This window comes from Octodon degus, unplaced genomic scaffold (genome assembly GCF_000260255.1).
Source record: "Octodon degus isolate 3935 unplaced genomic scaffold, OctDeg1.0 scaffold00201, whole genome shotgun sequence".
Lineage (NCBI taxonomy): Eukaryota > Metazoa > Chordata > Mammalia > Rodentia > Octodontidae > Octodon > Octodon degus.
The window spans coordinates 3,860,773-3,880,396 of NW_004524777.1; the positions used below are offsets into that span (position 1 = coordinate 3,860,773).

General features: G+C 38.2%; 1 pseudogene; it reads right to left on the reverse strand.

The window, feature by feature from the left end:
• Window positions 1-9,677: 9,677 nt before the first annotated feature.
• On the reverse strand, window positions 9,678-11,422 carry LOC101572901 (annotated as a pseudogene).
• Window positions 11,423-19,624: the final 8,202 nt, after the last annotated feature.

Below are 19,624 nucleotides of genomic sequence, written 5' to 3' on the forward strand. Positions count from 1 at the left end.
GGTGTTTGTAAGTAGGATCACAAGTCTGCATCTTGTACAGCAATTAACCACTAAGAAGAATATATGCAGAGTGTTATTTGTTGAAACTGTACTTCCGATTTGATTTGAAACTGTCTCATTGCTATCTGTTTATCAATAAAATTTTGGAAAAAAAACATTAAAGAAAAAAGAGGGATGTTAAAGTAGCAATAAAGATTCATAAATAATAATCTATAAGGGAATAGTCAAACATGAAAGAGTCCACAAGGTGGGATTCCATATACATGATGTTCCAAACAAAAGAAATTAATGCATGGTGACAGATCAATGGCTGCCTGGGTAAGAGACAGGGATTGATTTAAAAGAGACTTCAGGAATTTTATGAGATCATTGAAATATTTAATATTGTAACTTCTGTGGTTAAAACTAATCAAATGATACAGTTAAAATCTGTGCATTTTATTATATGTAAATTTACTTCAATTAAAAAATAAAGAGACTGAGAAAAAAAGAATTCTACCAATTAACAGCTAGTTTCAAAAATCTGTTGATGTTTCTCAGTATCATTGTCTTGCCCATCTTGTGCGTATAAATGTATTGCTTTGCCCCCATCATGTTTCCTGGCTTTTTTCCTTGCTCTCTCTTTGTTGTCTAATCCTCAAGTCTTTGCTTTCCTTTTAATTGTGTTGTACCTTTCTGTTTGTGTTTTTTCTTTTGAGTTCTTGTACTGGAGAGACTATATGATATTTACAAAAAATAAATAAATAAAGCTTCCAGGTTAATAGAACATGGGAGTGCACTGCAGAAGCAAAGGTAAGTCAACTCTGCAGGATGCAGCTGCACCCAAGCCACGCAGAGCTCTGACGAATAAAATGGCATGAAACTGAGCCCACACGGCAAACAAAAGATGAACATGGGCCTGGAAAGATAGCTCAGTGCTCTAATGAGCCTGCTTAGGCAAGCTTAGGCAGCCACAGGGGACTGAGGTTCGATCCCGGGCACCTTAGGGCTGGCTAAGTGGGCCAAAAAAAAGATGAATATATGACGCCATTAGTTAGGACTGGCAGAAGTGACAGTAGAATCCACGTAATGGAATTTTATATCATGATATATAAGTATGCTTCTTAAGGGTAAAGAAATAGAAAATGTAACAGACAAAAGGAGTAATAAAGAATTGGAAAAGACCAGATAATTATTTTCAGATTTTTCTCTTTTTTCCCTAAATAAGAACATGTAAATCAGGATTTTTAGACTGTTTTTAATGAAAAAATTTGATACTTGTAGATTCACATAAATTTGTAAGAAGATATCAAAGAGATATCATGTTTTTCACCCATTTTCCTCCAATGGTAACATTTCATATAATTATGGTACAATACCATCTAATGTAATTATAGTACAAAAGGATATTAAAATAATCCACTGATTTTATGAAAACTTTCCCAGTTTTACTTATCTTTGTGGGTGAACAAGCTTTTATTTCGATGCAGTTTTTTTTTTCTGTATTCAAGACAAGGTCTACAGGGTCTCACTATGTAGATTGGACTCATAGTGATCCGCCTGTCTTCGGCATGCCAAAGAGCTGGGATTACAGGAGCGTACCACCACATCCAGTCTCAATCGCTATTTCAGTGCGCCCTGTGGGAGGGGCCAGCACATCACACTGGGAATCAAACCCTGGGCGCTGAGCTCTGCCTAAGCAGGCGCTTTAGTTCGCTGAGCTATCAGGCTGGCCCCTCAATACGATTTTATCGTACGTAGAATTGTACGTATCCACCACAGTTGATACAAAACAATTATAATTTAGTTTTCTGCCCTGTCCCTCATATCTAGTCACTCAAAGCCACTAATGTTTTTCATCCCTATAATTTTTCATTTCAAAAATGTAATATAAGTGGAATCATACAGTATTAAAAATTACGGAGTCAGCCTTTTCTAGTCAGCGTAACACTTCGGGGACTCATAAGGAATTGTGTGCCTCAGTAGTCTGTTTCTTTTGTTGCTCAATACTTTTCTATGGTCTGAAAGTTTGGCCATTATACCACTGAAGGAGTTCTTAGGCATTTTTAGTTTGGGGCTATTGTGAATGAAGCTTTTATGAACATCATGTGTTGTAAGTTTGACTGCCATTTTACATGCCTATCAGCAATGTACATGGAATCTAGTTTGTCTGCAACCTGCCCAGTATTTCATGTTGTCACTTTTTTTTTCATCTTAGTTATTCTGATATGCAGGTTTTAATTTGCACTTTCCTTGTGGCAAATACTGCTGAAAATCTTTTTGGGTATATATTTGCATCTGTATATTCTCTTCAGCAAATATTTCCCTGTACCTTTCACTTATTTCCTATTTGGATTGCTTCTCTTGCTTTTTAAGTGTTGAGCAATGACAGTTCTTTGTATATTCTAAGTATCAGTCTCTTGTTGAACATGTGGTCACAAAAGATTTTCTCTCAGCCTGTACCTGACTTTTCATTCTAACAGGATGCTTTGCCAAGTGAAAGTTTTTAATTTTGATGAAGACCAATTTATCAAATTTCCTGTGATCATGCCTCTAATCAAATCAAACAATTTGGGGGCCTGCCCATTAGCTCAGTTGTTTAAGGGACTGCTTAAACAAAGCAATCAGGATGCTGTGGTTTGATCCCCAGATCCTCAAGCCTTGCCAGATCTGCCCTGAAGGCATCCTGAGCCAGCACCTGCTGCAAAAAAAAAATCAAACAATTCTTTGCCTCTTTGCCTAATTCTAGATGTTGAAGATTTTCTACTTTTTTGCTAAACATTTTATAGACTCATGTTTTGCATGTAAGCCCATGATCTATTTTCACTTTATGTATGTATAAATTATGAAGGTTAAGTTGAGATTCTGGGAGTTTTCCAGGGGAACTGTTGTTTTCATTTTGTTTCATTTATGGAAGTCTAACTGTTTCAGCATCATTTATTGAAAAGTTTCAGGGCCAGGGAGATAGCTCAGTAGAATAAGTGCTTGCCTGGCAAGTGCAAGGGCCTGAGTTCAATCCCTGGTTCTGTCAAAAACAAAATCCATCCATTGTCCTACGAATGACTCATTTATTTCTTTATGGCACAATAGTACCCTTTGTGGATAAATACTATATTTCTGGAGCTGGGGAGATGGCTCAGTGGAAAAAGCGCTTCCCTGGCAAGCACAAGGGCCTGAGTTCAATCCCCGTTCCACCAATAAACTATACTTCTATATTCATTCATCTCTTCTTTATTTTTTAAAAAATACAAAATGATTTAAAAAATTACAAATGATAAAAAATTTCATTGAACAAATTCATAGGAATTTGACAATGGTTGCTGCATTACATGATGTTATCTTCAAATTAGCTGTTTAGTTTACCAGATATAAACCTGCAAAATTAGTTTTGAAGAAGTTGTAAGAAATTAAAAAGAAAAAAAATAATTTTAAGCATTAACTGCTTCTTTCAATAGACCAGCAGAATTCAGTCGTACAATTATCCAAGCTATCCTGCATATGTGCCTAGATATATCTTTTTCCCTTCTTTCATCCTTTTGCTGATCCCAGTTCTTCCTCCCCATGAAACAGATTCTTTTCCTTTCACAGTATCTGTTTGCCTGTCAGATTTTATTTACTCTTTTGGTTCTCACACTAGTGAAACAATATGATGTTTGCACATGTGGGTCTGATTTATTTTGCAACCTCTATAGGTGAATAGATGCAACTAGAGACTGTATTGGTAAGTGAAATCATTCATTAATGTCTTGATAGACATTTAAACCACTTCTAAGACTTAGCTATTAACATAGTTATGAATGTATCACTGCAGTGTGATGGATTTTTTTTTGTTAGATGATACTTAGTAGAGGAGTAGCTGGAATGAAGTCAATTAATACGTTTAGTTTTTTTCTGAACTCTCCATACTGATTTTCATAGTGGTTTTACTAGTTCATATTCCCACTAGCAATTCAGGAGAGTTCTTTTTCACCACATCTGCATCAGCATATGTATTTACTTATGGACTTACTTATTTTTTGGTACCAGGAATTGAACTGAGAACCTGGTATTTACCAGTCAGGTGCTGTACCATGAGCTATATTCTTGGCCCCTCATCAGCACAGGTTAGTATTTGATTTCTGTAATGGTTAATTAATTGTGTAAATTTGAGATGTTTAGATACTTAACTAAATCAGTTCAGCAATTCTATGCCATAGAGAGTAGAGGGTTTGCCCTAGGGTGGCTTGCTGCCTGAATGTATAAAGGGAAAATGAGGAAGCACAGGACAGACTCACTTCTATTCTTTGGAGGAGCTCCAGTTTTCCCCTTCAGTTTGGACATCGTCTCCTGTCTTCTGGTGCAGACTATTCAGCTTCCACCTCAGATCATCCAGCCTTCTGGCATAGGCTCTTCAGCCTTCCATTGCAGACCCAGCAGCTGTTGATGCAAGCTTGCACAGGACGCTGCAGTGAACTCCAGACCTTGGACTGAAACCAGTTTGTAGTGTGCAGATGCCTTCTGCTGTAATCAGTGACTACAAGCAGAACAATAAAGCACACATAATTTATGGAATTATTTCATAATAGTCACCCAAAGAAACACATACAAAGAATGCAGGAAATCTGTTCACACACTAAAGATCAAAGAATCCAGCTGAGGGCCTGGACCTCATGCTAATGTCCTTCATGAATCCAACTGAAGACCTTCAGCTCATAACAATTCCCCCCACAAGTCCAACTAGAGGCTTAGAGCCCACAACAATTTCTCATGCAGGCTTATTTTATGGAACTTCACTGGAAAGGCCCAAAGATCAGTGGTAAAATCTAGAAAATCTGTGTCAGTGGTATGAAGGATCTGTGCTAGCAGGCCTAGGAATCTGCACTGGAGCCAGGAAGTGACACTCAACATAAGAAGCAGATGCCTGGCAAGTGCAAGGGCCTGAGTTCAATCCCCATTTCTGAAGGAAAAAAAAAAAGAAAGAAAGAAAAAGAAGCAGAGCTCCCTCAAAAGGTACCACAGCCATACTCAGTGACAACGAAGTCCTGAGCTTCTCCAATGATGAGAACAGCCAAGTCTATATCAGAAAAGCCAACAGGACAAGCTCCTCCAGGAAAGCCAACAGCTCCCTATAGCTTCCACACTTCATTCTCTCCCGTTTTGCTTCTTATGCTGCCAGCAACAATCCTCAGGTAGGCCTCCCGCACCCAGCACCATGCTGGTTTAGCCCAGCTGGGTGTTGCAAATTGACTACCAGTTGTCAATTCACCACATCCTCTGAACGCTTCCTCATCCAACTCTGTGGCTAATTTTTGTAACCCAATCTTGTAATTTCTTACTTTTTTTAAAAAAAGAATACAAGATACTGATAATAAAAAATTAGAAATTATACAGAATTTCACTAAAAAATAATATGAATTCAATCATATTTGCTGTATTACATACAGTTGTCTTCAAAATAGTTGTTTGGATTACCAGATATATACATGCAAAGTTGGTGGGGGGAAGTTTTTAAGATTTTTTTAAAAATGAAGTGCACACTGCTGTTTTCCAGAAATGAGCAGTCAGCAGTACAATTACCCGAGTCATTCTGCTTATGTACATATAATATCTCTTCTCCTTTCCTCTCTTGTCCTCTTCTCCATCTCAGTATTTCCTTTGAACAGATTCTTTCGCTTTTCACAGTATCTATTGTACCCTTCAGATTTTATTTAATCGTTCAAGTTCTCACACTAAGGAGACAATACGATGTTTGCACATGCGGGACTGTTTCACTTAAGAGCATGATCTCTAGTTGCATCCATTTGCCTATAAAAGCCTCATATTTATCCTTTTTTATACTGAATAATACTCCATTGTGTAACAATACCACATCTTCTCTATCCATTCCTTAGTTGATGGGCATTTGGGTTGTTTCCAGGATTTAGCTATAACAAATTGAGCTGCTATAAATGTGGGTTCACATATATCACTGTGGTACAATGTTTTCAGTTCTTTTGGGAAAGTATCCAGGAGAGAAATAGCTAGCTTGAATGGAACCTCTAATCCTAGCTTTCTGAAGTCCTGATTTCCATAGTGGTTGTACCAGTCAGTCTTTCTCCCATCCTTCCCCTACCATCTTTGGGACCTACTATCTTCTGCCTGAGTGAATGTACACTGGAGAGAAGGGCAATGATCAGACATTTCAGGGACTATTGGACACAGTTCTGAATGAACACTAATACCGGGGGAACAAAAACATCATTATGGTCCACCAGGATCACCCCCAGTCAGGTGACCAATGGAGTTTTAGCAAAGATCTGACTCACTGTGACTCCAATTGACCCTCAAATCCATCCTGTAGTTATTTCCCTTTGTTTTTGACTGTATAATTAGGATAGATATACTTAGTACTTGGCAGAATCCACACATTGGTTCCCTAACCTGTAGTATGAGGGCATTTATGGTTGGAAAGGCCAAAATGGCAGCCATTTAAGTTACCTTTGCCGGTAAAATAATAAACCAAAAGCAGCACTGCATTCCTGGAGAGATTGCAGTGATTAGTGCTACGAAAAAGAACTGAAAGGATGCAGGGGTGGTAGTCCCCATCACATCTCTATTTAATTCTCCCATTTGTCCTGTGCAGAAAACAGATAGCTCTTGGAGAATGATGGTAGATTACGGTAAACTGAATGAGCACGGTGCTGGGTACGGATGGCCCACCTGAGAATTGTTGCCAACACAATAAAAAGAAACCTGGAGGGGAAGATATTTGCTGTTTAATCTCCTGGAGAGTGCTGTCACTCTGGACTTCCTGGTATGAACTCGGTTGTTTTTACTGTTAAAAGAGCTTGGACCTACACTATCACTGAGGATGGCTATGGCTCTCTTTGGGGAAGCTCTGGTCCTTACCTTGAGCATCATTTCCTGGCTCTAGTGCAGATCCTTTAGCCTGCTGGCTCAGATCCATCATCCCTCTGGTCCAGACTTTCTAGCTTTGGCCACTGGCTTTTGGATCTTTCCAGTACAGATCCTTGATGCAGACTTACACGAGACATAGCTGTGGGTTTTAGATCTTGAGTTGAACTCATGCGGAACATTGTCACGGGCTCTAGGTCTTCAGCTGGACTCATGCAGAAAATTGCCATGGGATCTAGGTCTTCAGCTGAACTTTTTGGGTCTCCTGTGTGTGGACAGATCTCCCAAACTCTTTTGCATTTGACTCTGGGTGAATATTATAAATAAACTTATAAATTATGTGTTCTGTATTAAGTCTTTCCCCTTATAACCCCTGACTCCAAGTTCTTAAAGACTGACATTCATTCTGGAGTAAGAGAAAAATCTCAGTGTTGTTTACATTTGCATTTCTCTAATGGCCAGTGACACTGAACATTTTTTATGTAATTATGGGTCATTATGACTTATTAGAACTGTCTATGCATTTTAGTTACCACTTTTTTGTGCATTACTTCAGTTGCAATCATTTCAGAGATTTCAGGTGTATGACTTCCAATTTTTTCTATGCTTATGTCTCCTGGATTTGTTCTGGGTAGGCTAGGGGCCTGAGATTGCAGTTTGCTCCTGTCTTATCATTTTTTATTTCAGAAAGAACTCTTCATTTTTATTTCTGTGATTCTTTTTTTGTAAAATTTTTATAGTAGTAGCTGTATCACTACAATCAGACCCTCTCTGTAGTCTGGTCTTTAGGTATCTATTCTGTGTCAGAGATTCTTGGTTTGTGTCTGTCCCAAGATCTTACTTTCTCTGTTAATTGAGAGTGGTATGTTGATTTCTGTCTGACACTGTCTCCATCCTTTGGTATAGGGCTCTGGTGAGGTTATTATTAGCTGGCAAATTTTTTCCCATTCTGTAGGCTGTTTCTTTACTCTGTTGGTTGTTTTCTTTACTGTGCAGAAGTTTTAGAATTTTATATAGGGGCCAGCAAGATAGCTCAGTGGGCTAAGTGCCTGCATAGTCAAGCTCAGGAAATGGGGTTCAATCTCTGGCACCACATGCTGCACCAGCCCTGTCATGAAGCTTACTGAGCCAGCCACCAAGACCTGGCATGATGGTGAATACATGTAATCCCAGTGCTGGGGAGGCTGAAAGCAGGAGGATCACTATGAGTCCTAACTGCATAGTGAGACCCCATACCAAATACATTTAAAACAAGTGATATAATTTCAACTTTATTCTTTTTTTATTTTAGGGAAGAGTCTACAGGGTGTGCAGAGTCTCACTACTAGATGAAACTCAGAGTGATCCGCCTGTTTATAGCCTCCCCAAAGCTGGGATTACAGGTGCACGCCACCATGCCCAGTCTCGATTATTGTCTCAGTGTGCTCCAGAGGTAGGTGGCATAGCAGGCCTAGGGATTGAACCCCTGGCCCCTGCACCTGCTTGCAGGTGCATTAATCCACTGAGCTATTTGACCGGCCCTTTACCTTTATTCTTGATGTTACTTCTGGTTCAATTGTGGTTCTCGGCAGAAAATGCAAGCCTACACCCATAAATTCAAGAATTTAACCTATTTTATGGCCTAGCAGCTTAATAATTAGATCTTGAATCCATTTTTGTTTTATTTTAGTACACAGTGAGAGACATGGGTCTACAGCCAGTCTTTGGCATGTGTATAGACACTTTTCCCAGCACCATTTGCTAACATGGCTATCTTGCCTCCAGCATAGGTTTTGACCTCTTTGCTAAAGATCATGTGGTTGAATTTGTCTGTGGTTTTTTCTACATTCTTTATTCAGTTGTGTTAGTTTACATATCTGGTTTTGTGCTACTACTGTGCTGTTTTTATCACTGTATCATTGTAATATAACTTCCAGTCAGGGTCTGTTATGCCTCCTGATTTGCTCTTGTAATCTAGGATTGCTTTTAATATTTTGGGTCTTTTTTGGTTCCTTATAAATGTTAATAGTGTTTTCTCTAATTCTCTGAAAAATGCTGTTGATGTTTAGGTTGAGATTTCATTAAACTGGTATCATTTTTGGAACTATGGCCATTATGGCCATGTTGATTGTATTAGTTCCACTATCCAAGAGGAGAGAGTTACCTTTCTATTTTCTCTTTTTTAAAATTACAAATTAAGAATTTATTTTAAACATTTTCATTTTTAGGAGTAAAGGTTTAAAAAACAAAGTGGCCAAACCAGTAATTCTATTGTATCCTAATTGCATAGATGTAATCTATAAACTCCAAATAAGTCAAAAAAATAAAAACTATATTTTCAAATCTTATAGAATATAAAGAAAACCATATTAGTCACTACATTCATTTGGATTTTCTTTGCTCCTCCCAATTTAAATTCACATACATAAAAATTGGCATCCATTTACACTCTAAATCTCAAGTCTTCAACAGTCAAGTAATTATACAATTATGTGCAAAGTATATATTTCATATCTACTTGACATAGAAAGGAGAATGGAGATTAATAATTATTGTGATGTTTAAGAAAATGCCATTGCAAAATGTTAATTATGTTTCCTTCCTTTTAGACTACACAAAAGCTTTTTAGATGTAAATCTTTTGAAGGTTATTTTTTAAGAGATATAAGGTGACTTGTTTATTTCAGATTTAGTGAAGAGTAACTTGTTAGTCATCTCCTCAAAAGTCCAAACCAGACAGGATTCTTTTCTTTATTTTTTCTCCATGTAGTCAGGTTCCTTCTTAAGGAAGGCTTGTCACAGTAAGAGGATGCATTTCTTAAACTTCTAGCACAAGTCTGTGAACTGTCAACTAAAGACACCCCCTCTGATGTGGATGGTTTCATTCAATCCATGCTCTACCAACTTTATGTTTTCTAGATCATCTTTTATAATGCTAATCAAGTGGCTAAGGCCTTCTTGTTACTTCAAATGCTGCTTGATTTTTCATATCAGATATGCATCTATGTGATATCTTTCTGCAGCTCTGATTGCTCCAAAATGGTTCTACATCCTGATTTGGGGCATCAGCTTATTTAGTTGGCCCTTGAACTGAGTAGGTACATTTAGTTCAGACTGAGTTGTGTCTAGCTGAACCCTCACCTGCTCATCAGTGTGATGATATAACCACTTCCTTTGAATTTCCTGTGTGATTAGGACCTGCAAGCTGCTATGGAAAGCTCCAAGAGTTTCCTCTTGCATTGTGCCACTTTGATCATACTTGTAGTCTGATTCTTTTGTAGCTCACTAATATATTTTTCTTTTCTTTTTCTGTATTTTAGGGAAGGGTCTACAGGGAGTTCAGGGTCTTACTACTAGGTTGGACTTGTAGTGATCCTCCTGCTTACAGCCTCCCAAGAGTTGGGATTACAGATGCACTCCACCACGCCAGTCTCAATCCCCGTCTCAGCAAGCCCCAGGGGCAGGGCTGGCACGGCAGGCCCAGGCATCAAACTCCAGGCCCCTGCGCCTGCTTGCAGGCACTTTAATCTGCTGAGCTATTTGGCCGGCCCTACTAATATCTTTAGATATGATACCTGTTCTCATCTGATGCGACTTACTCATCTGATCTTGGACCTTCAGTCTTTTGAGAAGTTCTTCAAAACCCATCATGAGTACAAGAATTAAATTTTCAGAATCAGGGTTATCCACCTTGGCTTGTTTCCAAATAATGGGATCAAGACCAGAAGGAGAAGCCTGTAAAACCTGGTTGATCTCTGCAAGAAAAAGTTCTGTTCTAGTTATAGAAAGGGTTACACCAAATTGCTGTGATCGTGCTTTTATATCAGCTTGTTCAAAATGGGAATATAGTGTTGTAGCTGTAACTCTTCTTGAGTTACCATTTGGAGAATGCTCAACAACATAAATGACAGCTTCTGTCTGATCATCTGGCAATGTTTTAATACCCTCTACATTTACAGCAAGGGTCTGGTTTCCTCCCAAAACTTTATGCAATCATTCTACCAACTGCTGTTGCTGGCTTCAGATATGTTTCTTTTTTGTCAAAAACTAAAACTGCTAGTCCATCTTGGTATTTATTATTGGGTGTACAACTATAACCTATAGCCTTACACCAGCAAAAAGGATTTTCTTGTGTGAATTCCACTAGTGGAACATTATTGTTGCAATATCCTTTTCCTGTTGCCCAGAAAGCCTGCAGTTGATTCCATTTTGCTAAAATAACATTTCTTCCATCTCCGAATAGTATTGGAGCAGAAGGGGCACTTGCAGTATTTATCAGCTGGTTGGACTGAGTAGGAGCTTGTGTAGGCTGACTGAAGAGACAATCTAATGTAGCTTGTTGCTGTTGCTGTGAATTAAATCCTCCAAATCCCAGTCCAGTTACCAAACCAGTACTAGTTCACACTGTTGTGGCAAAACTGAATTTGTACCAAAGTCAAAACCGTTGTTGTGAATACCACCGAAGAGTCCAGTACTGCCTGTGTTACCTGGGGCAGAAAAGTTGAATGTAGACCCTGCAGTTTCAAATGTTGTTCGAATCCTCCAAACCCACCCCTGGGTGCTGTGGTGGCTGAGGTACCTGAGAGAGTCATAAAATTGCAGGCCAAGTTGTGGGAGTAGGGGAACAAAGCACAGCTCCTGCAGCGCAATGGTCAGTGTGTTCTGCTTTTCCGTCCAGTAGGGAACCCTTATCTGTTTATTTTTCTGTTGTCCTCTTCAATCTCCTTTTTCTGAGTAGTATAGTTTCATTGTAGAGGTTTTTAATTTTCTTGGCTAGGTTAACTCCTACATATTTAATTTTTTTTCTGCTTTTTATTTTTTAAAAAGTATAGAATGATAAAAAAAACCTTAGAAATGATACAAAATTTCATTAAACAAAGCAATAGGAATTCAATAATTGTTGTATTGCCTAATGTTATCTTCAAATTAGTTGGTTAGGTTAACAGATATAAACATGCAAAATTGGTTTTAAAATGTTATAAGAAATTAAAAAGGAGAAGAAAATATTTTTAAAATAAAGTACTAATTGCTACTTTCAACAAAGCAGCAGAAGTCAGCAGTAAAATTATTTAAACTATCCTGCATATATACATAAATATATTGTATTCCCTTCCTTCCTTTGTCCTTTTCCCCAACCCAGTTTTTCCTTCCAATGGAACAGGTCCCGTGCCTTTCACAGAATATATTGTACCCTTCAGATTTTATTTAATCTTTCCAGTTCTCACACTAGTGAGACACTGCAATGTTTGCACATGTGGGTCTGATTTATTTCACTTATGAGTATAATCTCTAGTTGCATCCATTTACCTGTAAAAGCCTCAAATGTATCTTTTTATAGCTGAGTAATACTCCATTGTGTAAAAATACCACATCTTTTTTTTTATCCATTCCTCAGTTGATGAGCATTTGGGTTTTTTCCAAGATTTAGCTATGACAAATTGTGCTGCTAGAAACATGGGTGCACATATATATCTGTGATATGTTTTCAGTTCTTTTGGAAAAAATACCTAACACAGGAAGAGCTGGCTTGAATGAGACCTCTAAACCTAACTTTCTGATGAATCTCCACACTGATTTCCATAGTGGTTGTACTAGCTTACACCCCCACCAACAGTGGAGAAGGGTTCCTTTTCCTCCACAGCCCCTCCAGTATTTGTTATTGGCTGACTTCTTGATGTTAGCCAGTCTTTCTGGTGTGAGATGGAATCTCAGTGCTGTTTTAAATTGTATCTCTTGAATAATGAGGGATGTTGAATGTTTTTTCATATACTTACTTGACATTTGTATTTCTTCATTTGTGAACTGTATATTCATCTCAGATGTCATTTTTGGATTGGGTCTTTGAACTTTAAAGGCCTGATTTTTAAAATTCTTTTTATATTCTAGATAGAAATCTTTGTCTGAGGGACAGTCGGCTATAGTGTTTTCCCAATGGTAGATTTTCTTTTTACTCTTTTGGTGATTTCTTTTGAAGTGTAGAAACCTTTCAAAAAGATGAGATCCCAATTGTTGATTCTTTGAAATAGTTCTGTAGGAATCCCCTCGAGGTTCTGCTCTCAGTCCAAGAAGTCAATATTTGTAATCCCAAAGATACGTTATTGGAATCTCACCAAGTTAATTCCAACCTGCCACTCTCAGTGCAACCCACAGTGAAAGTAAAGACACTAAAATATATTTATAATTATTGGGGAGCTAAGGACCCCTAAGTCCAGCCATGAAGATGGCTTTCTGGAAAAAAGAGGCTGACCCAGAGCTGCACCTGGGTTTTGCTCAGTGGAAGAGTGGCTTGAGGAGGAATGCCTGAGAGTTGTGGGAAGTAGGTGAGTACTGGGAGCTGAACTTGGTGGGTGGCCTACATTTACCTCTGCCATATGCAGAGAGGATACACAGAGACAGTAATCTGCATTACTATTGAGATAGTATCTAATGTTTCAGGGGTCTGGTGCTTCAGCTCTGATGTAATCTTTCAAGTCCCAGGAGGTCATAGCCTCTATCTCAATGCTCAATCCCAGTTGGCAGCGTGGAGCATTGGCTCTTCATCCTGTCTCGACCCGGCTCACAGTAAAGAGCAGCAGGTGTAGGTTACCAGGGAAACATGTGTGCCACCTTCAAAGACTATCAGCAGCACCTCAGCTAGAACAATATACATTGCTTAAGGCCAACTGAAAGGATAAAGGGAAGTCCTAGCCAGCTCTGTACTTATCAGTACAATAGGGTCAGGCTCAGTCAAAATGCAGACAATCAGTCTTCTTTCAAGGAGATCTGCTCAGGTGGTCCTCCATATATTTCCTGTGTAGTTTGGTTTTTATTTATAAATGTTCTACCTACTTTTTTTTTTTCAGAACTGGGGATTGAACTCAGGCCCTTGTGCTTGCCAAGGAAGCACTTATTCCACTAAGCCATCTCCCCAGCCCCTCTACCTACTCTTATATGTTTAAGGTTTCTACCTACTTTCCCTCTCAAAAGATTTAGTATTTCAGTTTTAATATTTAAATCTTTCATCCATTTTGACTAAAGTTTTGTACATGGTGATAGGCATAAGTCTAATTTTATTTTATTATTTTTTTGGTGGAACTAAGGCTTGAACTCAGGCTCTTGCACTTGCCAGGGAAGCACTTATTCTATTGAGCCATCTCCCTGGCCGCTATAAGTCTAATTTTAGCCTTCAGCATGTATAAAGTCAGTTTTTCCAGCATAACTTATGAAAGAGCCTATCTTTCTTCCAGTGAATGTGTTTGGCCCTTTTATAAAAAATAAGTTGTCTGAGCATGTTTGTAGTTGCATCTGCACGTTCTCATCTGTTCCATTGATCCTCAGCTCTGCTGTTTTGCAAGTACCATACTGATTTTATCACAGTATCTTTGAAGTATAATTTCAAGTCAGGGATTGTGAGGTCTCCACACTTTACTTTGATGCTTTTGCTACTCTATGTCTCTTCTGGTTGCAGATAAATTTTAAGATTGTTTTTGCTAGATTTGTGAGATATACTAAAGGTATTTTAGTTGGGATAAGAATTGCATTGAATCTGTATAACAATTTTGGGAGTATGCCATTTTCACAATGTTGGTTCTTCCTAACTAGGGGTAAAAAATATCTTCTGTTTTCTTTCTTTCTTTTTTTATTTTTTGTATTTTAGGGAAGGATCTACAGGATGCTCAATGTCTCACTACTAGATCAGACTCTAGTGATCTGCCTGTTTACACTTTCCCAGGAGCTCGGATTACAGGAGCACACCACCATACCCTGTCTCAATTGTCATCTCAAGCCCCAGGGGTGGGGCTGGCACAGCAGGCCCAGGGATCAAACCCCCAGTCACTGTGCCTGCTTGCAGGCTCTTTAATCTGCTGAGCTATTTGACCAGCCCTATCTTTCCATTATCTGAAATCTTCTTTGATTTCTTTTTTCAGAATAGTATAATTTTCACTGCATAAATCTTTTACTTCCTTTGTGAGATTGATTCTTAACTGTTTATTTTGGGCGGTATTATTGTAAAAGGCATGGTTTCCCTAATTTTCACTGCATTCATGGTTTGCGTATAGAAATGCTGTTGCTTGTTGAGTGTTGACTTTGTGTCTTGCTACATTCCTCAATTTGGTTTGTAATCGACAAGTCTCTTGGTAAAGTTTTTGGGGTCTTCTATGTAGAGAATCATGTCATCTGCAAATGATGATAATTTCAATTCCTCCTTTCCAATCCTTATCCCTTTTCTTTCTCTTATTTATCTTCTCTGGATAATGTTTCCAGAACTATATTGATTAGGACTGGTGACAGTGAACATCCTTGACTTGTTCCTGATTTTAAAAGGAAGGCTTTCAGTTTTTGTCCATTTAGTATGATATTGGCTGTTGGTTTGTCATAGACGGCTTTTATCAGATTGAGATATAGACCATCTATTCTGTTTTTCTGTATGGCTTTTATCATGAATGAATGTTGGACTTTGTCAAAAGATTTTTTCTGCATCTATCTAAATGATCATGTAATTTTTGGTTTTAGCTCTATTGATGTGGTGTATTGCATTTATGGATCTTCATATATTGAACCATTCATGCATTCCTGTGATGAATGCCACTTAGTTGTAATATATAATCTTCTTGATGATTTGCTGCATTCTGTTTGCTAGTATTCTAGTGAGGATATTTGCATCTATGTTCATTAAGGAGATAGTCATGTAGTTTTCTTTTTTGGTTGGGTCTTTGTCTGGTTTTGGTGCCAGAGTAATGCTTGCCTCCAGCAATGAGTTTGGGAGAATTATTTCCCTTTCAATTTCATTGAAGAGTTTGAGAAGTGTTGGTATTAAATCTTCTCTAAATTTCCTATGGAATTCAGCTGTGACTATCAGGACCCGGGTTTTTCTTTGTTTGTAGGTTTTTTATTACGTTTTCAATTTCATTCACTGTTATTGAGTTATTCAGAGTTGTTATGGTTTGTGTCTAGTTGTCCCCCAAAAGCCTCTTGCAGTTATGGGGCAGCTTCTGGAGTTTGTGATTGATTATTGTGGGTGTGGGTGCTGCACATGCCTTTGGGCAGCTAATTTGAATTACAATGTAAGGAGTGGAGAGAGGCTAGCTAGCTGCTTGAGCTGCTGCCACTCCCTTTGCCCTCTTGCTCTTTGCCACCTACGTGAATGGTTGCTCTCTGCCATGTGCCACTCTGCCGTGGAGCCAGCTGAGTATGGGCTGAAACCTCCACTGACTGTGAGCTAAATAAACCTTTCCTTCCTTTATTTTGGGTGTCAGGTACTTTGTCCCAACAACGAAAGAACAGCTTTAATCTGCTGAGCTATTTGGCTGGCCCTCCTAATAGCTCTTAAAATGTGGTTCTCTTGATAAATTTCTGGAATCTTGATTATTATGTGTCTGAGTGTAAATTTATTTTGATTATGGCTAATTACAGCTCTATATGCCTCCCCTATCTGTATATCCCATTCTTTTCCCATGCTTAGGAAATTTTCTTCTACTATTTCTGCAGTCTTTTTATGTCATTTCTGTTCATTACAGCTGTTTCTTTGATATCTATTAGTCTTATATTATTTTTCTTCACATCATCTTGCAATTATTGCATTGTTATTTCCTGGTTCCTTGTTATTTTTAAGAGATTGTTCCTTTCATGTTCACTAGCTGTAATGCTATCTTCAAGATATGAAATTCTGTCTTCAGCTTTGCTCAAGTGGCAATTCTTAATGTACTGGATATCTATTTGAATCTGTTTCCTGCATTCTTGTTTTTACCTGTAGGCTTCATTCAATGTTTCCATCATTTTGCTATTCCCCTCTATTTTTTTCTATGTCTTCTTTAAATGTACTGAGCAATTCTTTTATGATTGTTGTCATTTCTTTTGTTTACCTGAGAGATTATTTCTAATCTGCTTTCTTCCATAACCTGATGGAGTTCTTTCTGTGCTTCAATTGCTATCATTTCAGAAATATTAGGTGTGTGATTTCCTAGTTCTTGTCTGACTTTGTCACCTAGACTTGTTTTGCGTGGGCTGGAGCCCTGAAATTGCCTTTTGCTCCTTCCCTTTGACATTTTTGAAGCTCCCAATGTTCACTCTGACTCTGAAGCAATGGTTGGTGGGGGCAGGGTGTGGGTGAGCAAGGCTCCCATGAGAGTGGGAGGGTGCTGTAAGCTCACCAAAGTTCTTACTGTATGGAGTTCAGTGTGGCTTCCACCTCAGTGAGGGGGGAGAATGCAAGCCATAACTCAGGAAGGATCCAGTGATGACAAGGGCTGACAGAAGCTCCAGAAGGCTCTTGCAATGGGAGGAAGCACAAGCTAGGGCTCACCAAGGCTCTAGCTACCACTGTGATAGGCAGCAGCAGCTCAGCAGAGCTAGAGTGAAGCAGTGGCATGAGAGCCAGGCACAGCTCAGTCGAGCTCCTGCAATGGTGGAGGGATGGGATGGGTCAGAGATGACCAGGTCCCTGTAGCTTTTCTCTGTTCACCTAGTTTCTAGGATGGTGGGAGAAGAACCCACAGCTCAACCAAGCTCTACACAAAGGTGGGGGGGGGCAGGGAAGTGCTCACCAGGTCCCTGTAGCTGTCCTTTGTGGTCCTGATCTGCTTGGGGCATGAGAGAAGGGGCCATAGCTCAGCCAAGCTTTGGAAAGGGTGAAAGTTAGGGCAGGGATCACCAGATCCTCACAGCTGTCCTCTGTGTGCCTGATCTCTTTGGGCAGTGGGAGAAGCCCATAACTAACTTACTTGATGCTATTGAGAATGGTATTGTTTTCCTAATTTTTTCTCAGTGGGTTCATTATTGTTGTACAAGAACACTATTGATTTTTTGTGTGCTGATTTGTATCCTGCTATATTACTGAATATTTGGTTATTAGTGCTGGGAGTCTTATAGTAAAATTTTAAGATCTTCTATATATATGTATATATATATATATATATATATATATATGGTTATGTCATCTACAAATAATAATAATTTGACTCATTCCTTTCCTTTACATATTCCATTTATTTCTGTCTCTTGCTTGATTGCTATAGATAAATGGTTTTTGAGTCAGCATCTCACTAGGTAGTACAGGCTGGGCTTAAACTCACTATGTAGTCCAGGTTGGACTTGAACTCATAATGATCCTCCTGCCTCAGCCTCTGGAGTGCTGAGATTACAGGCATGTGGCACCACACTTGGCTCTAGCTAATGTTTTCAGTAAAATATTGAGCAGAAATGGTGATAGTAGACATCTTTGTCTTGTTCTTGATTTTAGAGGGAAGCTTGTCTGCTTCTTATATAATATGATGTTGACAATTGTTTTGTTAAAAGTGGCTTTTAAAAGATTCAGGTAAACCCTATTTTCTTTAGGATTTTTTTTCATCATCAATAGGTGTTGAATTTTATCAAGTGCTTCTTTTTGCCTCTACTGCAATGATTATGTTTTTTAAAAAAAAACTTGGTTCTGTTTGTGTGGCACACTACATTTACTGATTTATATATGTTGAACGATGTCTGCATACCTGGGATGAAGCCTACTTTGTCATGATGTATGATCCTTTGATGATCTGTTGCATTATATTTGCCAAAATATTGTTGAGGATTTTTGTGCCTATGTTCGCTAAAGAGATCATCCTGTAGTTTTTTGTTGGGTCTTTGTCTGATTTTGGAATCAGATAGATAATGGCTTCCATGAATATTTGAATGCTTCCCTGGCAAGTCAAGGGCCTGAATTCAATCCCCAGTTCTGCCAAAAAAAAAAAAAAACCAAAAACCCAAAAAACAAAAGAAAACAAAATAAATTTGGTAATACCCCTCACCTTTCAACTTCATTAAAGAATTTGAGGTGTATTGGTGTTAAAATCTCCCTGAAGGTCTTGTAGAATTCAGCAATGACTCCATCAGGTCTTGGGCTTTCCTAAGTTGTTGGAATGACTTTTTTATTACTACCTCAATTTTCTTGCTTATCGTTGGATTGTTCAGAGCTTTTGGGTCTTTTTTGTTCATTTTTGGTAATTTGTAGGTGTCTAGTAATCTGTCCATTCCTCAAAATTCTCCAATTTATTGAAGTCATATTTTTCACTGTAGTTACTAACAACCTTCTGGATTTCAGGTTGTCCATTGTGATTTCATTTTCTTTTCTAATTGCACTGATGTGAATCTTTTCTGTCCTTCTTTTGGTTAGTTTAGATAAGAGTTTCTCTGTTTAGTCTTTCAAAGTAGTAGCTCATCAATTCATTGATTCTTTGAATTCATATTTTAGTCTCATTTAATTAATTTCTATGATTATTTTTATTACTTCCTTAAATTAGGTTTGGATTTAGAATGTTCTTGTTTTTAAATATCTTCAGGGTGTATAATTAAGTGATTTATTTGAGATCTTTTGGGTTTTCTAACTTGAGCATTCATAGCCATAAACTTTTTGCTTAAGATTGCTTTCGTTTTGTTCCATAGGTGCTGGTATGTTATACTGGCATTGTCATTTGATTCTAGAAACTGTTTAATTTCCTTGACTTCTCCTGGGACATATTGAGTGTGTAGGAATGTGTTATTTAATATGCAGATGTTTATAAGGTTTCTGTGGTTTATTTTGCACATGACTTCTAGCTCAATGCACAATGCTATAATAGTATACTTAGGATGATTTTGTTTCTTTTTCATTCATTTAAGCAGGATTTATGGAAAGTATATGGCCTAGTTTGGATAAAGCTCTGTGTGCTGCTGAGAAGAATGTGTGTTCTGTTGGAGTTGGATAGAACACTCTTTGGCATTTATTAAGTCCATTTGTTCAAAGGTGTGATTCAGGTCTGATATTTCCTTGTTAATTTTTTCTGTAGTTGATCTCTTTATGA